Here is a 15,314-nt window from a genome sequence, read left to right as displayed (position 1 = left end):
TTGTCACTTGAATCTTGCTGACAATTTTTTTTATTTAAAGGTACGATGTTTTTGGTTGGGACTTTAAGAAACAGCGAGAATATAATCTTTTTCTTTCCAAATTTTATTCTCCTTAAAGGTTTGCAGGATTTTCTGTAGAGCTCCATTCTCCAAGGATTTAAGCACATGCTTAATTTTGTCTAATATAACTGTGTTAGGATTGATTGCACAGCATGACATCAAATTCTTGAGTACTAGGGATTGAGGCCTTTATTCTCTTCGATTTTACTTAAGTGATTCATTATGTGAGCACTGTGAATTACTACATATCAAATTTTAAAAAATTGTTCTAGAGTCAAAGGAAAATTCCTAAATTACACCTTTATTCAGGATGTGGAGAAAATTGATTCCTGATTTTTGTGACACAAACATATTTTTGTAAGTCTCTCAAAATCTGTGGGTCTTTGATCCAGGAACAGGTCATGTATTTAAACAATAATATAGATACAGGAAGTCAGAATTGATAGTAGGATTGGAAGTATGTACTTCAGTTTTACAGGGATGTCCTTCCTATGTGTGCTTCGGTTGAATTCTGAATGTTTGTGGAGCAGTGTTTTCTGTAAACTGAGCACTCGGGTGGCTGCCCAGGAGAGATTCGAGTGCTGCCCAGCTGTTTAGGAGAGCACCCATTGCTGGAAGCGTGTGTTTCTACTGGTGGTACATATGTAAATTTGCGTTGGTGCACCTAACAAAATTCATTCAGCCTAAGGATGCCAACATTAGAGGGAACACTGCTCTTGAGAAATAGTATTTGTTTTCCATAGTTTGAAAACTAAAACTTCAACTTCACTGAAAAGCAGTTTCTCTCTAGTTATAAATTATTTTGTTTATTAGTCATAAATTAAAAATTTAACAAATCAGTCCTGCCTTTTGAAATAACATCTGGTTGTCTTTTGCACAAGATTTTGGACTCTTCACATACTACACAAGAAGAAATTGTAATTTTGCTGTAGTTTCCCAAGGTAAAACTCTACTACTGCTGTCTTTGCTGTAATGCATTTTAACAAGACTGCAGCTTCTTTCTGCACTTTCTAATATTAATGACTAGAAGTTTGGGAGGTCACTGAGCTTTTTCTCTTGCAAATTTTTTAAGGATTGTGCTGACAGAAAGTTACTTAACTACATTTATGGAAGTGTCCCTTACAATATATTTGAATAGCAAAATTTCATGTTTATTATTACTGTGAGCCTTAAAGCAGAGACTGCATTTTATACTAGCATATGATAACTTGTCAGGTATCTGGTTCCTTTACTGCTTCTCTTTTTTTAATTAAGCCTCACTGACCAAGGCCATGGTAGCTCTTACTCAAGAAGTACGTTTCCGTAGATTGAACAAAGTATTTTTTTGGTGTACCTACTTCGCATTTGAAAGTTTTGCATCATAGAAAGGCAAAACAATTTTTATTCTAGTGATCCTTTTCCAAGTGAGTGTGCCATTCCTTTCATATTTTCTTTCATTTAGATCACAGTATACTACTGGAAGACTTAGATGGGAACTTCTGAACAGTCATAGTTCTTGAAAATCAGGTCACCTATTGAGGTGCCCAAATATGGACTTAGGTTCCTACCTTTGAAAACCTTAGGCCTAAAGTTCTTTTGTTTGCTTATATCTTCCATGAAACACAAGTTCTGATTTGGAAATAGGGGAGCCCTCTTCAACTTGTGGGGGTGGGGTGGGGGGTGTGGATATTATTTTTGGGTGTCATGGAACTTCAGTAGTTCTTGTGATTAAAAATGATCTTTTAGAAACGTTGACAGAAGTTGTTGAGATTAACCCAGACGTGATACAACCAGAACTAATTTAATGTACTTCTGCATGTTTTATAACGGAAATAGAAACTACGTTGGTTTATTTGTATATATTAAATCCTCTATTTTTCACTTTTTTGAAAATGATGAAGGCATTTACCTTTCAAGAATGAAGACCGTACTATGTGCTTCTAAAATTGGAACTGCAAATACTTAAAATAGCAATGCAGTGGATCCCTCTATTTAAAGGAGCATGGATAAGTATTTTAAATAGCTTAAGTTTTTAAGTTGTTCCAACATATTGATTTTTTTTCTTAATTTATTTCTAGCTTAACAAGTTTTAGAAGTATTATGCAGGATATAATTGAGAATTTTATCTTTTGTTGTTTCTTGTCTGGTTGGAGGAAGATAACCTCCCAACTAGTAGGTATGGTTATAGTAGGGCCAGGTTTGGAGCCACCTGTTAGTTATATCAGGCAACTGATATTCTGTGACTAGACAGCTGATCATGTCTTAACAGTTGGTTTGAGACAGACTTTCAGTGCTGTTAAAATATTTTTTCTCTGTATGTATTATTTATTTTGAAGCTGAAGAGCAGAGTACAAGGTGCATTGTGAAGTTTTTCATATAGGTCAGTATTTTGGGCAAAATGAAACGGGATCACAATATTGTTACTGTTTTCTCAGGATACAGTTTTAAAATGGAGACTGAATGTGTAAGAAATCTGAAAAACTAATTATTCATTATCAACTTCTGACTGAAAAGAACAGTAATTTCAGTATATGTTAGGCCAGCATTCCATCTTTAATAGCAGAACATTTGGTTATCTAGCTGTGTGTGTGTGTTTCAATTTTCAGTGTAAACTTTAAGCAGCTAATAAAACCCCACTCTAATAATCATGCACATTTTTAAAAAGTAAATTGAAAAAAATAGAAATTGGAAGTGGTTCGTCCAAGATTTTTTTTAAATCATTCACTTCCTTTCCCTGCTGTTCACTCTTATTTACTTCCAAGTAATGCAGAAGAGCTTAGGAAGTTTTCGCATGTTTGTTTTGCATCCCAGAACAGTACTGTGTGGTCAAAAGCTGCAGTTCCTGTCTGTGTCATTTGCAAGTGATTGTTAAAAGGGCTAATAAAGGAACAGATGTCCTCTCAGAATTATGCTGTCAATTTAAAAAAAAAAAAAAAAAAAAAAAAACTATAATTTTTTTTTCCTAGGAAGAGAAACCTACCAAAATAGACAGACACTAGAATCCCTGAATATGCTTAAATTCTGTGTGCTGAGACTTTCTTGATCATGACTGAAAGACCTCTTGGGTTTAAAACATGTAAAAATATGTGTAATATGATACTAAAACCAATACTTTTTGTATTTAATGTACTTGTTCAGTATAGACGGGAAACTCCCAATAGTAAGGAAACATTTTAAAAGCTCCTATTTATTTCATCCGTTAAAGCTTCAAGTCTTCCTTTGTATTCAGTCTGAGAATCCAATTCCAGGATCCAAAAGGACATCATACCACCTTCAAATTTCTGCAGGTTTTCCATATATGCACTAATGGAAGCCTCCATGCAGACCAAATTCAGCACTTAGAAGTGGGGGAAAACTACGTGTGTGGGAATCCTACATCAGTGGAAAAAAATTAGAATAAATAGAAAAGTTTAGCTGCAAGGCCATTCTTTGACTCAAGTGAAGTAAGTTATCCTGTGTATTACAAATTTGTAATATCAAGTGGAAGAAAAACTGCACCAGAATCTCCCAGTACCTGAGTTTTCCATGCTGTTTATCAATTGATAGATACAAACTGCAAATATATGGTAAAGGCAGTAAATCATTTCATACGCTTTTGTTCCCATGATAGGAAATACAGGCAGAAGTAATACACTTTCAACATGTAACAGAAAAATGTGGACCCCGCCACCCCCCAAAAAACCCCTTAGACTATAGCAACCCCCACCCCTAAATACTTGATTTATATTCTGCATTCAGAACTGATACTGAGAATGTGTTTTGAAAGATTTGTTATAATCAAGATGGTTCGGTGGATGAACCAGTGATAAGTAAACTGTCACACACAAGAGAAAATAAATCCATAGTTGGCCACCCCAATAGAAGAGATGTAGTCTATTGAATATTGATTACATATAAATGCAGAAGTACTCTAATTACTTCTAATGCTCCTTGGGATCTTTGATGGTGTTACGTAATGAACTTTGCAATCTGTGGATGTTTTGACTATATACACTTTTTTATAGCATAGTATCATGAACATTTTTAAAATATACTATTGTAATGTATCACTCACTGAGTGTGTCAGATCGCGTGTTTGGAAGGAAACAACTTGTAGGAAGAATGATTTTGGAAAACAAATTCTGTTTACTGTGTAACTCCTTTACTAATTCTGTTAGCTTCTTGAGTCCAATGAGAGCTTATCTAAAATAATTCTGGATGTAACAATAATACCTTATGATGCAGAATTATTGAGGGAAAGGGAGGTGAGAGAAGCTGTTTACTACAAACCAACTAGTATTTCTTGTAAATGGTAGCAACATTTTTCAGTACCCATGCCCAGAAGAATAAACTTTTCCACCATCCTCTTTGCTCTTTGGTGTGACTTGGATATAGCTAGACCCTCCTCTAGGTAGCATTTTTCTCCTCCCACAAGACAGACAACTAACAATTTTTTTCCCTTTTTATGTGGCTTTAGTAATTACATCTGGAGACACTAGGACTGCATCTACCCTAGCAAGTTCTTTTGAAAGATTTTTTTTTTTTGAAAGAAGGTGGCTTTTTTGAACGATCCAGCACAGCATCTACACACACAAAGCATTCTTTTGAAAGTAAATGGAGAGAATGAGGCACTCCTTTCTAAATCACTCTTCCTATTTCAAGAAGAGCACGCACCCCTTTTGAAAGCTTCTTTAGAAAGAAAATGTGTGTGGAGGGTCCACAGCCCCCCCTTTTTTTTCCCCAAAAGAGCAGTCCTCATGTGGCCTGATTTTTTTTTTTTTTTTTTTTTTGAATCCCTTGTCCATCCTTTCAAAAGAGCTGGGGCTGTGTGGATGCTCTCTTTTGAAAGAGCAGATCACATTTTTGAGCGACTTTTTTTTTTGTGTGTGTGGACCTGATCTTTTGGAAGACACCTCCCAGAAGGACTTCTTTAGAAAAAAAATCTCTGTAGTGTAGACATAGCCTAGACGTTTGGGCATAATAGTCTGTATCTCCTCCCTTCTCCCCCACCCCCTTCTTTTTTTGTTTGGTTTGTGTATAATAAGCAACTGTCAGCTAGAAGAAAAGAAGAGGTTAAAAGAGAAGAGAGAAGCCCTGCAGACTCTTTAGTCTCTCTCTCTGTCCTTTTTCTTTTTAATGGACTGCTTGAAAAGGGCTGAGGGTTTGTTGGGCCATTTGATCTTTCCAAATGTTGTTTCTGCTGTTAGCTAGACGTGGGAAAGTGCTTTGGATAAGAACACTATTAAAAACGATCTAATAGTAAAGTTATTTTGTTTTATCAAGAAAAGCACACAGCTCATATTTTAGTATCCGTAGAGGTCTCTTTCCCCATCACAGACCTGTCTCCCAAGCAGCCACAGCCCTGAAGCTGGGGAAATTCACCTCTTTCTCTGACCTTTGGAGCTGTGCATTTTGGAGATTTCCCATTGCCCCCTCTTCTCATCCCACTGCCTCTTTGCCTACCTCCTTTTTCACTTGTCTCACTCTACTGCCCCCTCCCCTCTGCACCCTGTTATTCCAAGGCCAGAACTAGGGATGTAAAATAGCAGTTAATTGGCTAAACAGTAGGTAGACTCTACTGCAGATGGAGGGCACTTCAGCAGGTAAGAGAAGCCCCGATCCCCAGGCATGGGTAGGGATGTTCCAGTCAAGCCACAGCAGCCTCCGTTCCCAGCGGCCCTAGGCATGCTGCAGGTACAGCCTCTTCAGTACCGTGCTCTTTCCCCCACCAGTCAAAGAGAGGATTGCTCTGGCTGCACTGGAATGCCCCTGTGGCCGTCCTGCAGAGCTGGAGCAGTCCCCTACCTGCATTGGGTGGCGGGTTGCTTCAGCTCTTACTGCTTAACTAACATTGGTAAGCCTCATCCATTTAGGATGAGGTTTACTGATTAACCAGTTAACCTATAACATCCCTTACTAATTAGTGGAGCCATGTCTGTGAGCCACTAATTAGGTGGTCAGCTCTTCATTTTTCTTATGTAGATGTCCATGTGTGCACTTTAGAGGGAACTATCTGGTGGTTGAAAGTCCATAGTTTAAGAACCTCTGCTCTTGTGGACTTGCAGAAGTATCATGTAAAAGGGGGACACTGATCCCCCTTTACCACTCCAGTCCCCAGTAGAAGTAACCCCATGGGGCTTCTGGAGCATTCTGTCCTTTCACCGGCAGTGGGAGGCCCAGTGGAGAGTATTTCCATTTTGTGTCAGCACATAACTCAGTAAACAAAATGACTCTTGGATGGCACTGACACAGGAGTCCTACCCCTCTCCCCCCACTAATTACTTGGAGTTGATGTAATCTGTGTAATACGCTGAAGCTCTTTGAGCGCACCAGAGACCGACTGGACATTTGAGAGATGTTAACCTTATGGTTGGTTTTCTTTGTACAAGAGTCTTGAATTCTTTGAAAGTGTCATTGAAACTGTGGCTTGCTGGTCCTCCATTTCAGACTTATTACTGCCCGCTGTTAGTGGATCAGTATGTTTTTTTTTCCGAGCCTAGTTGAAACCCATTTGAAGTGGAGAGTTTAATATTGTTAATATTACAACTTTCTGATAATGTTGCTCTTGTGTCTTTGAGCCTCCATGTAAATGTTGGTTAATACAGGGACTGAGATAAGGGGGGGAAACAAGAACAGCTTTGTTTTGGGAGGGTTTGACTTTGTCAGTACTGAGCACATTTTTTTTTTTCTACTGCGTATTTTGGGTTTTGGAGGTGATAGTGGATTTTTCATTTGGACCCCCCCCATTCTCCTGTGAAATTCCTCATTCAGGGGTGCCTGCTTCTTTTATGTTTCTCCTCCTTTCTGTCCCTTATTTTCTCTGTCTTCTGTTTCGTTTTTTGCTCAGTTCATTATCCTCAGAAATGTGAAAAGGTGAGTGCTAGTCAGTTTCTTAGGTTACCATACAAGGCTATCCAAAGAGCCAGTTGGAGTCTAAATCTGAACTAGTGGTAGTCCCTAAGATTGTGAAGTCCAAGTAGCACAATGGTAAAGGTATTGGATGTCCCTTTCCAAATGCTAGCAAAAGCCTTTACCATTTTGAGGGATGAAGGGCTTCTTTCAAAATCTGGTAGGTTATGCTCCTCCTTAGTAATATCCAACATAAATATTCATTGAGTCCCTCATTTAATTGTTCCCATGTGGAATATTCCAGTGATATGTTGATCTAATCTCTATATTAGCATTCTAGATAAAGACTTGTGTTTATAGAAAATGCATTTCTATTACTGTGTTCTGAACAATCATAGAATGCTATAAAATTGCATCTGATGAAGGTTTTCCTTTAGTGTATGCCTTTTTTATACTTTTAAAGGTCGGGAATTAGAGTTTATAATGTGGTGGTATTGCCAGTGCTATGGTTTTGAAGAAGACCATGATAAATTGTTTTTGCTGATGGATAGAGAACTATTTATTAAATGGGTTAATGTGGAAAAATACTAGGACAATGTTCATGTTATCTGTGTTTTTGTTTAAAATAATTACCCAAAGAGGAAATTTTTAAATGTTTTGCTTAGAATATGCTTTCTTTCCTCTTGTACAGGGCCTGCTCTGTCTCACTTTCATATTTTAATAAAAAACAAGGTTGGATCTTTTCTAAGGTTTTTTGGTAATGATTTGTGGTTTTTGGCTAAGTCGTGTTATGCTGAGTACCTTACTGACCTGCAGAATGGAATAGGCTTTTATTTTCCGCATAAATTTTATACCAGCTTATTGAAAATAATGTGAAAATAAATGGACTGAGGGGGAAGTAATTTTAATTTTCTGCCCTGGAAGCTTTTTTGTCTGTGTTCAGGAGTGGGAGTAGGGACTTGATACTATGGGGGAAATACACATCTGTTCTAGAGAAATTCACCACCTTCTGTTGATGTGTTCACATTCTCTAAAAAGGAGTGCAGGGTGTGCTCACTTAACAAATATACAAATAGATTATCTCCAGGAAATTGTCTCTCCAATTATCTTAAAATTAACATAACTTTGGCAGTAGTTTTACTGATGGTTTCAGTTTTACATGTTAATTTCCTCTGAGCACATGTACAGAGGAAGAAGTATGATTCATTCAAACATTCCGTAAACAGTTTGCTTCTCCATAGTGATCGCAAAATCCCTAATGTAGGATAACAAACTTTAGAAGTGAATATTATCATCAACTGGGAAGACAAAATGTCTGTACAGATTACCAGGTATTACGAGATTAATTAAAGAAAGCAAATTAATAATTATTATCCTATAAAAGATTTTTTAAAACAAAATTTATGTTTAGCCTTTGCATCTATAGGCAGAATAGCTAGAAAATTGAAAGAAGTTGGAATTGAGAAGCAGGGTCCATCAAATTTTCCCTGTTTGTTTTTAGCAAATTCAAATGTTTTGGATGCTATGCTCTTTTCTCTGCAAAGGCACAGGTCAGGAATATGGAATAAAGATTGTAAATTGGTGTGTGTATCAAAAAATTCCCCTTCAGATGGTATTGATGCCTTAAATTAGGGAGGCAAAATGGCATGCTTGCTTATGTATAAGAATTAGTGCGTTTTCTCCTTGCAGCCCAGACCTTTTCCCTTTCCTCTCTCAAATCTGCAATTCGAAATATGACTTTTTCCCCTCCCCCAGACTTTTGCTCTCTGTTGCTCAGGAAATATACTGAATCACTGGAAGGGATTGTGATTCCCTCTCTATGCATAATGAAAAATTCAGACAGTTTTAATATAACTACGTCCCCAGTTTTCCTAACACGTAAAATGTAATGGTCCTGTTTGTGCTGTATTTTATAGTTGCTTTTATTTGGAGAGAGTAAGTAGCTTTTTAATGTGTTCATTTTTGATATTGGGCTGTATCAAAATTAGAGGACCTTGCCAACTTTTTAGTCTCCCACATTTGCTTGTTGATTTGTTGTTTGCAGGTTAGCTCTTATTGCTCAAGCTACGGATTTGTCATTTATAGATGTCCCTTTCAGCCCCACACTTCCAACAGTTCATCCAGCCCAACCTTGCTGACTGAAGTAGGGTAAAAAATACACCTAGATCAGGGGTCATGAACCCCCAGCATGGGTGCCAAGAGTGACACATGAGCTGATTTTCATTAGCACTCTAGGTGGGAGCTGAGCCCGGCCCCTCCATGGACCAGGGAGCTTGCTCAAAGCCATGCTGCCTGTGGATTAACAAAAGACCAGCTCGTGCTACCAGCTACCACCTAAATCCGGGGTGACCAATCCATGGCTCTTGAGCTGCATAAGGCTCTTTGAGCAATTAAATGTGGCACCTGCTGGATGCAGTGCGCTGGGAGTACTATCTACCACTCTGCGCCTGCACTTTAGTGCTTGGTGGGAGAAGCGATGGTGATGCTGGCAACTCATAAGATCTGCCACCATCAAGTTTAAGCCAGGGGGCTCTATGTGCCAGCCTCTGGGGGAAAGGCAGGGCATTGAGTTGGAGGGGTGGGGGGAGAGCACCCTGATCTAACTGGTTGGCCACCCTGATCTAAACAGTAAAGCTCTGCATCTTTATTAATAAAAAGTATCACTGACACTCTGATTGTACATACGGCCAAAAGGTCAAATTTCAGCCCTCCAGCTTGGAAAGGTTGCTGACCTCTGACCTAGTCCAGTGTTCCCTCTAATTTTTTCCCATGTCTGAGCAGAATTAATTTTGTTCCATTTTCTTGAATTTTGTTAATTTGCAACACATCACCTTTATACTGTTGCATATAACACAATTTATGTTGTGGGGTTGGAGCCAAGGGGTTCTGAGTGCGGGAGGGTTCTCAAGCTTGGGACAGAGGGTTGGGGTGAAGAAATGTGAGGGCTTTCCCTTGGGGTGTGGGGCCTGCGGATGAAGAGCTCAGGGCTGGAACAAAGGCTTAGGGTGCAAGACTCTTTTGGGTGGGAGTGTGGACTTTGGGGAGGACAGAGGATGAGGGACTCAGGATTGGATGAGAGGATTAGGGTGTAAGGGGTCTGACAGGTGGTGTGGGCTCAAGGTGGGGTGCAGGAATTTGAAGGGGAAGCTCAGAATTAAGAAATGGCAGGGGAGCTTCAGGGCTAGAGGCTTGCAGGAGTGGGTTGGTGCTGCTTGGGCTAGTGGTGGGGAGGGTGTCTGGAGCTTTTCTGATGTTTTTGCCTTTTTTAAATTCTATTGCTGTGCACTCCAGTTTGTCCACATTGTTCTTTAAATATATTGTACAAAACTTAGGGTGACCGTCTGTCCTGTATTGGGCGAGATGGTCCTGTGTTTGGGTTGCCAAAAAGGCATCCCAACTTATTTTTTAAAAGGGACCAATTGTCCCATATGTAGGCCTTCGGAGGCTGAGGGTGGGGCCAGGAGCGCCCGTGGCTGTCCCTTATCTGGGACGGGGAGTGCCCGTGGCTGCCGCTTCTCCAGGGCTTTATGCAGCTGGGAAGAGCCACTCCTTCCCCCATATCTCCCTGTCCCATATTTGGGATAGGGAAATACAGTCACCCTAACAAAACTTGATCTATTAGTGCAGATGATGACTGATTAGTACTAAGTGGGACAGTTACTTTCTGTGTATTCCATACCACATTGTTATTAATGCAAGCCTAAATATTAGTCTCTTTTTGCACCTACATCAAATTGTTTGGATTATGTTGAATTTTTGATACTCTCTAATCCCCAGATCCTTTCCAGTAGTACTGTGACCTTCATTGCCTTGTTTGTAGTTATTCTCCTCCTTCCTAAAATGTTGTGCTTTATATTTGTCTATTGAATTTTATCTTGTTGCTTTTTTTTTTTGGGGGGGGTGGGTAGTTTTCAAATTGGTGAAGGATGTTTTGAATTTTAATTGTGTCCACCAAGATACTAGCAATGCCTTCCGGCTTGGTATCATGCCTGGTGTTCATAAGCATGATCTCCACTGTATTCTCCAGGTGACTAGTACTACTCAGTCGTTTCATTAGACCCAGGATAGGTGCGGTAGGATGTCATAGATACATTCCTTCAGCTGAAGAACAAATCGTTGATTATAACTTTTAATGTGGTTTTTAACCACTTGTACACATACCTTTATAATTCAGCTATGCCACATTTTCCTAGTTTGCTTCTGAGAATGACATGTGGGATTGTGTTAAGTCTTATAGAACTGACGTATTGTTTACTGATTTTCCCTCTCTATCTGTGAGATTAGAAACCTTGTCACAGAAAAAATAAGGTTGGTTTGGCATGATTTGCTGTAGATGCATGTATGTATGTTGGCTATTACTTGTCACCTTAGAATTCTTAAAGGTCTTACAAATTGATTGGTTGATAATTTGTTCCAGACTTTTTGCCAAGAAACAGTTAGTTAGGCTGACAGGTCTATGGGTTTCTTGAGTTCTTCTTGTTTTCCTTTTCAAGGACTGAGGCCCTTCTTCAGTCTCGTTCATAGAGTGGCAGGGAGCTGGGAACCAGGGGGTAACCTGGTTTTCATTTCCCTCCTGCTTGCTCATGGCTGGTCAGTTTCCACCAGGTAGGGCAGCCAGGAACCAGGCTGCCACTTGGTTCTCAGCTCCTCTCCACTTGCGGGATGGAGAAAAGGAACAGCCCACCAGGGCTGATCAGTTTCCTGGCTGCTTCTCCTTGCCTTCCTCCAGCCTTGCAGCTGTCACCAGCTCTGGCAGTTAGGCAAGCTAAAAGCCCTTTCCCCCAGCCACAGCACTGACAGCCGCTGCACTGAAGAAAGGCAGGGGGAAGGCTTTTAGCTGCAGGCAGCTAGGCAAACTAAAAGTCCCTTCTCTCTGCCTTCCCCCAGCTGTGGGCAGCAATGCAAGCTAGAAGCCCCTTCTGTCTGCCTTCCTCCAGGCTGACAGTAGTACAGCTGGGGGAAGGCAGAGAGAAGGTGCTTTTAGCTTACCTAGCTGCCCACAGCTGCGGGTAGCTAGGCCAGCTAAAAGCCTTCCCCCTGCCTTCTTCCAAGGGTGTGGCTCTCAGGCTGATAGCCGCGTGGCTGGGGGAAGGCAGGGGGAAGTGACCACAGCACAGCTTAAGTTGCATTTCACTTGCTTTAAAGTGAGTTAAGTGCAACTTGGAGCCATGTATTTTGAGGGTTTACTGTAATTGCTCCAACTAGTTCCCGAAGTACCCAAGAGTGAATTTTGTCAGGTCCTGCTGACTTTTGTACATCAGGGCTGTGTCTACACTACCTCCCTCGTTTGAAGGGAGGATGGTAAGTGGGGTGTTGGGAGTTTATTAATGAAGTGCTTCAGTGCATATGCAGCACTGCAGCACTTCATTAAGGAAATTTCCCCCTCTCCCCCCCCCCCCCCCCACGCAGCAACTTAGAAGTGTTAATTTGAGGAGTAAAGGGACTTCAAAGCTCCCCAGGCACTTCAAAGTACTGATGGGTGAGCCATGTCTAGACATGTGCCGGCACTTGGAAGTTTAACCCTTCGAAGTTGCCACGGGGTGCGGGTGGGGGACGACTTGCTTAATGAAGTGCTGCATATGCACCGCAGCACTTCATAATAAACTCCAAACACCCTACTTACCATCCTCCCTTTGAAGTAGGTAGGTAGCGTAGACAAGCCCCAGGCTTACCTAAGTGTTGGTTACCATGCTCTTACGTATATTTTGGTGTGTATTCCATACGCCTTGTTGTTAAGTATGTTAAGCATCTGGTTGCAAATTTTTACTACCTTTTAATTAGACCTTTTTATTACATAGTTCACCATTTGGAACATAGCAGGTGCAAACTGTAGGCTTTTATTTGTTGTAAGTGTTCTCAGATTTTCTTGGACATGGGTTGCATAGTCATAGTACCTATCTGCAGTGATCTACAGTCTGGTAGTAGTTACATATGATTTCAGTCAAGTTTGCCAAGAATGCAGTTTCTTCATGCATGTTCTGCCACCACTCAAGTCCTCGCTAGCTTGGAGTTTTAGAAGTCCAGACTTCTGCATAGCAATGGAAAGTATTTCCAACTTGCTATTTAAGAATTAACTGTAAAGAAGAAAATAATTTGGTATTTTCCCTTTATGATGTATTAAGAAGTAGAAGGTTTGAAAACTTTTTTCTTTTTTGTGCTTAATTTTTGCATTTAGAAAATCAGGTCAGAGCTCTCTGAATGACCTACAGAATTTTTTTTTTTAAAGTCTTGCAGTAGATTTGAAGATCAGAAGGGACTACGAGATGATTCAACCTGACTTCTCAAACACCACAGACTATCACATTTTAACCATTTACTCCCATGTTTAGTCAACACATGCTACTGGGCTCCACCACATATTCCATAATGACCCCCAGTCTGATCTGAAGGCTTCAAAAGATGAGAGTGCACCAGTTCTCAGTAGCTCATTAATAATTTTTTCACTGTTAAAGTGTGCGTCTTACTTCAATTTGCCCAGCTTTAAATTCCAGGTATTGATTCTTCTATTTAAAAAGGAGCTGGAGTATTTCATCCTCCAAAAAAAAAAAACAATAGTTTTTGTGCCGTCCATCTTAAAGAGAAGTTTACACCTTTAGACAGCCTGAGTAAAATGCATGTTAGTAAGTTCAGGATATGCCACAAAATGGGTAACATGCATTTTACTCAGGCTGTCTAAAGGTGTAAACTTCTCTTTAAGATGGATGGTACGAAAACTATTGTTTTTTTTTTTTTTGGAGGATGAAATACTCCAGCTCCTTTTTAAATAGAAGAATCAATACCTGGAATTTAAAGCTGGGCAAATTGAAGTAAGACGCACACTTTAACAGTGAAAAAATTATTAATGAGCTACTGAGAACTGGTGCACTCTCATCTTTTGAAGCCTTCAGATCAGACTGGGGGTCATTATGGAATATGTGGTGGAGCCCAGTAGCATGTGTTGACTAAACATGGGAGTAAATGGTTAAAATGTGATAGTCTGTGGTGTTTGAGAAGTCAGGTTGAATCATCTCGTAGTCCCTTCTGATCTTCAAATCTACTGCAAGACTTTAAAAAAAAAATTCTGTAGGTCATTCAGAGAGCTCTCCAATAAAAAGATGGAAGGAGTAGACTTACATGCCTATTTTTTTAAATTTTTGCTTGCATGAGAAAATTAGGGTGATTTAGAAACTGATATAACTAAATTAGTGCAACTTTCTTCAGTGGAAACTTAGAGTTCAGTGCTTTATGTCATATGGTAGGAAATACATCAACTTCAGTTCACTTTTTAAAAAAAAAAAAATAGTTTGAAGTGTTGAGTCACCCTCTGAAGTTTGTCTGTATGGGTGGGGGGGATGAAATGACACACACAATGTGCTGTTAAATGAATTTAGTAAAATGTAAGAACAAAATTCCATAATACCCTCAGTTATAGTCTTGTGCATGAAGGGATTATACTGGCTACTTCCTTTTAAGGTCTGTCTACCCTAGGCCAAAAAGAAAAAAAATTCACTGATTAATACCAACGTCTGACAGTCATCTCTAAAAAGCCTAAAACTCTCTCACACAAATGAGTTGTTGCAAACAAAGTGTACTAACTTGAGCAAGCTTTCACACCACTTGTACTGCTGTATCTTTGTAGTGGTAAATTTCCAGTGTGAATTGGAAACCTCACAGGTTGCATCCTCACCAGTACAGCAGGTTCTCCTTGATTTCAGCTCTGAGTTTGAAATACTATGCATAATAAGTATGACACAGTGAAATAAAAGTACAGTAAAACCCATTTATCTGACATAATCGGGACTGACCAATGGTTGGATAACCAAATATGTTGGATTATTGGGAAGTGGGGAGGGACATAGGTGGAAGGCAGGCTCCTTCTGTAGGATGGGGGTGGCTGACTGCCTGAGAGGGCCAGCTGGGTGGGCAGCAGGCCCCAAGGCAGGGAGCCCCAGTGGCATGCAGAGCCCCAGGTGCCCTGGAGGGGTGTGGGGGAAGGGCTGCCAATGGTCCTGGGTCACGCAGCCCCAGCCAGTCCTGAGGTGTGGAGGCACTGCCAGACCTTGGGTGCAGAGCCGTCTGGTGGCTGGCTCCCTGGACAGGTAGCCATCTTGGTCACCAGCCCTAGGTGGGGAGTCTCTGCTCGCCCCTGGCAGGGCTGCCCGCTACCTGAGTTGGTATGCCGGCTGTGCTGGGGCTGGGGGAGTTCTATCCAACCCCAGTTATTCAACGTTCTTTTTATTCCACACGGACCCAAGTTGTGTCGGATAAAATGGATTGTTGGATAACCGGGGGTCGGATCATGGGGGTTTTAATGTATTTTGATTTTTTGGGGGGGGAGCAACAATATACATCTAGTGAACATAAAAACAAAACAATAGGAATCTGTCTTCTATTACTATGCAACAAAAGTTAAGTAAAGTTAGAACATTATTTCATGACTATTTTAAAAAAAAAACTTGCATTGAACT

At 40.3% G+C, this 15,314-nt stretch overlaps 1 protein-coding gene across 3 annotated transcripts in view; it reads left to right on the top strand.

Annotated features, from left to right (window-relative positions):
* The window catches only part of KMT2E (lysine methyltransferase 2E (inactive)), a 113,607-nt gene that overhangs the window by 3,622 nt on the left and 94,671 nt on the right, over window positions 1–15,314 (top strand). The gene's annotated exons all lie outside the window — the stretch shown is intronic.

The sequence above is a fragment of the Carettochelys insculpta genome, chromosome 1, assembly GCF_033958435.1.
Source record: "Carettochelys insculpta isolate YL-2023 chromosome 1, ASM3395843v1, whole genome shotgun sequence".
Lineage (NCBI taxonomy): Eukaryota > Metazoa > Chordata > Testudines > Carettochelyidae > Carettochelys > Carettochelys insculpta.
Note: the sequence above shows the minus strand (reverse complement) of the source record. Positions and strands in the feature narration are given on the sequence as shown.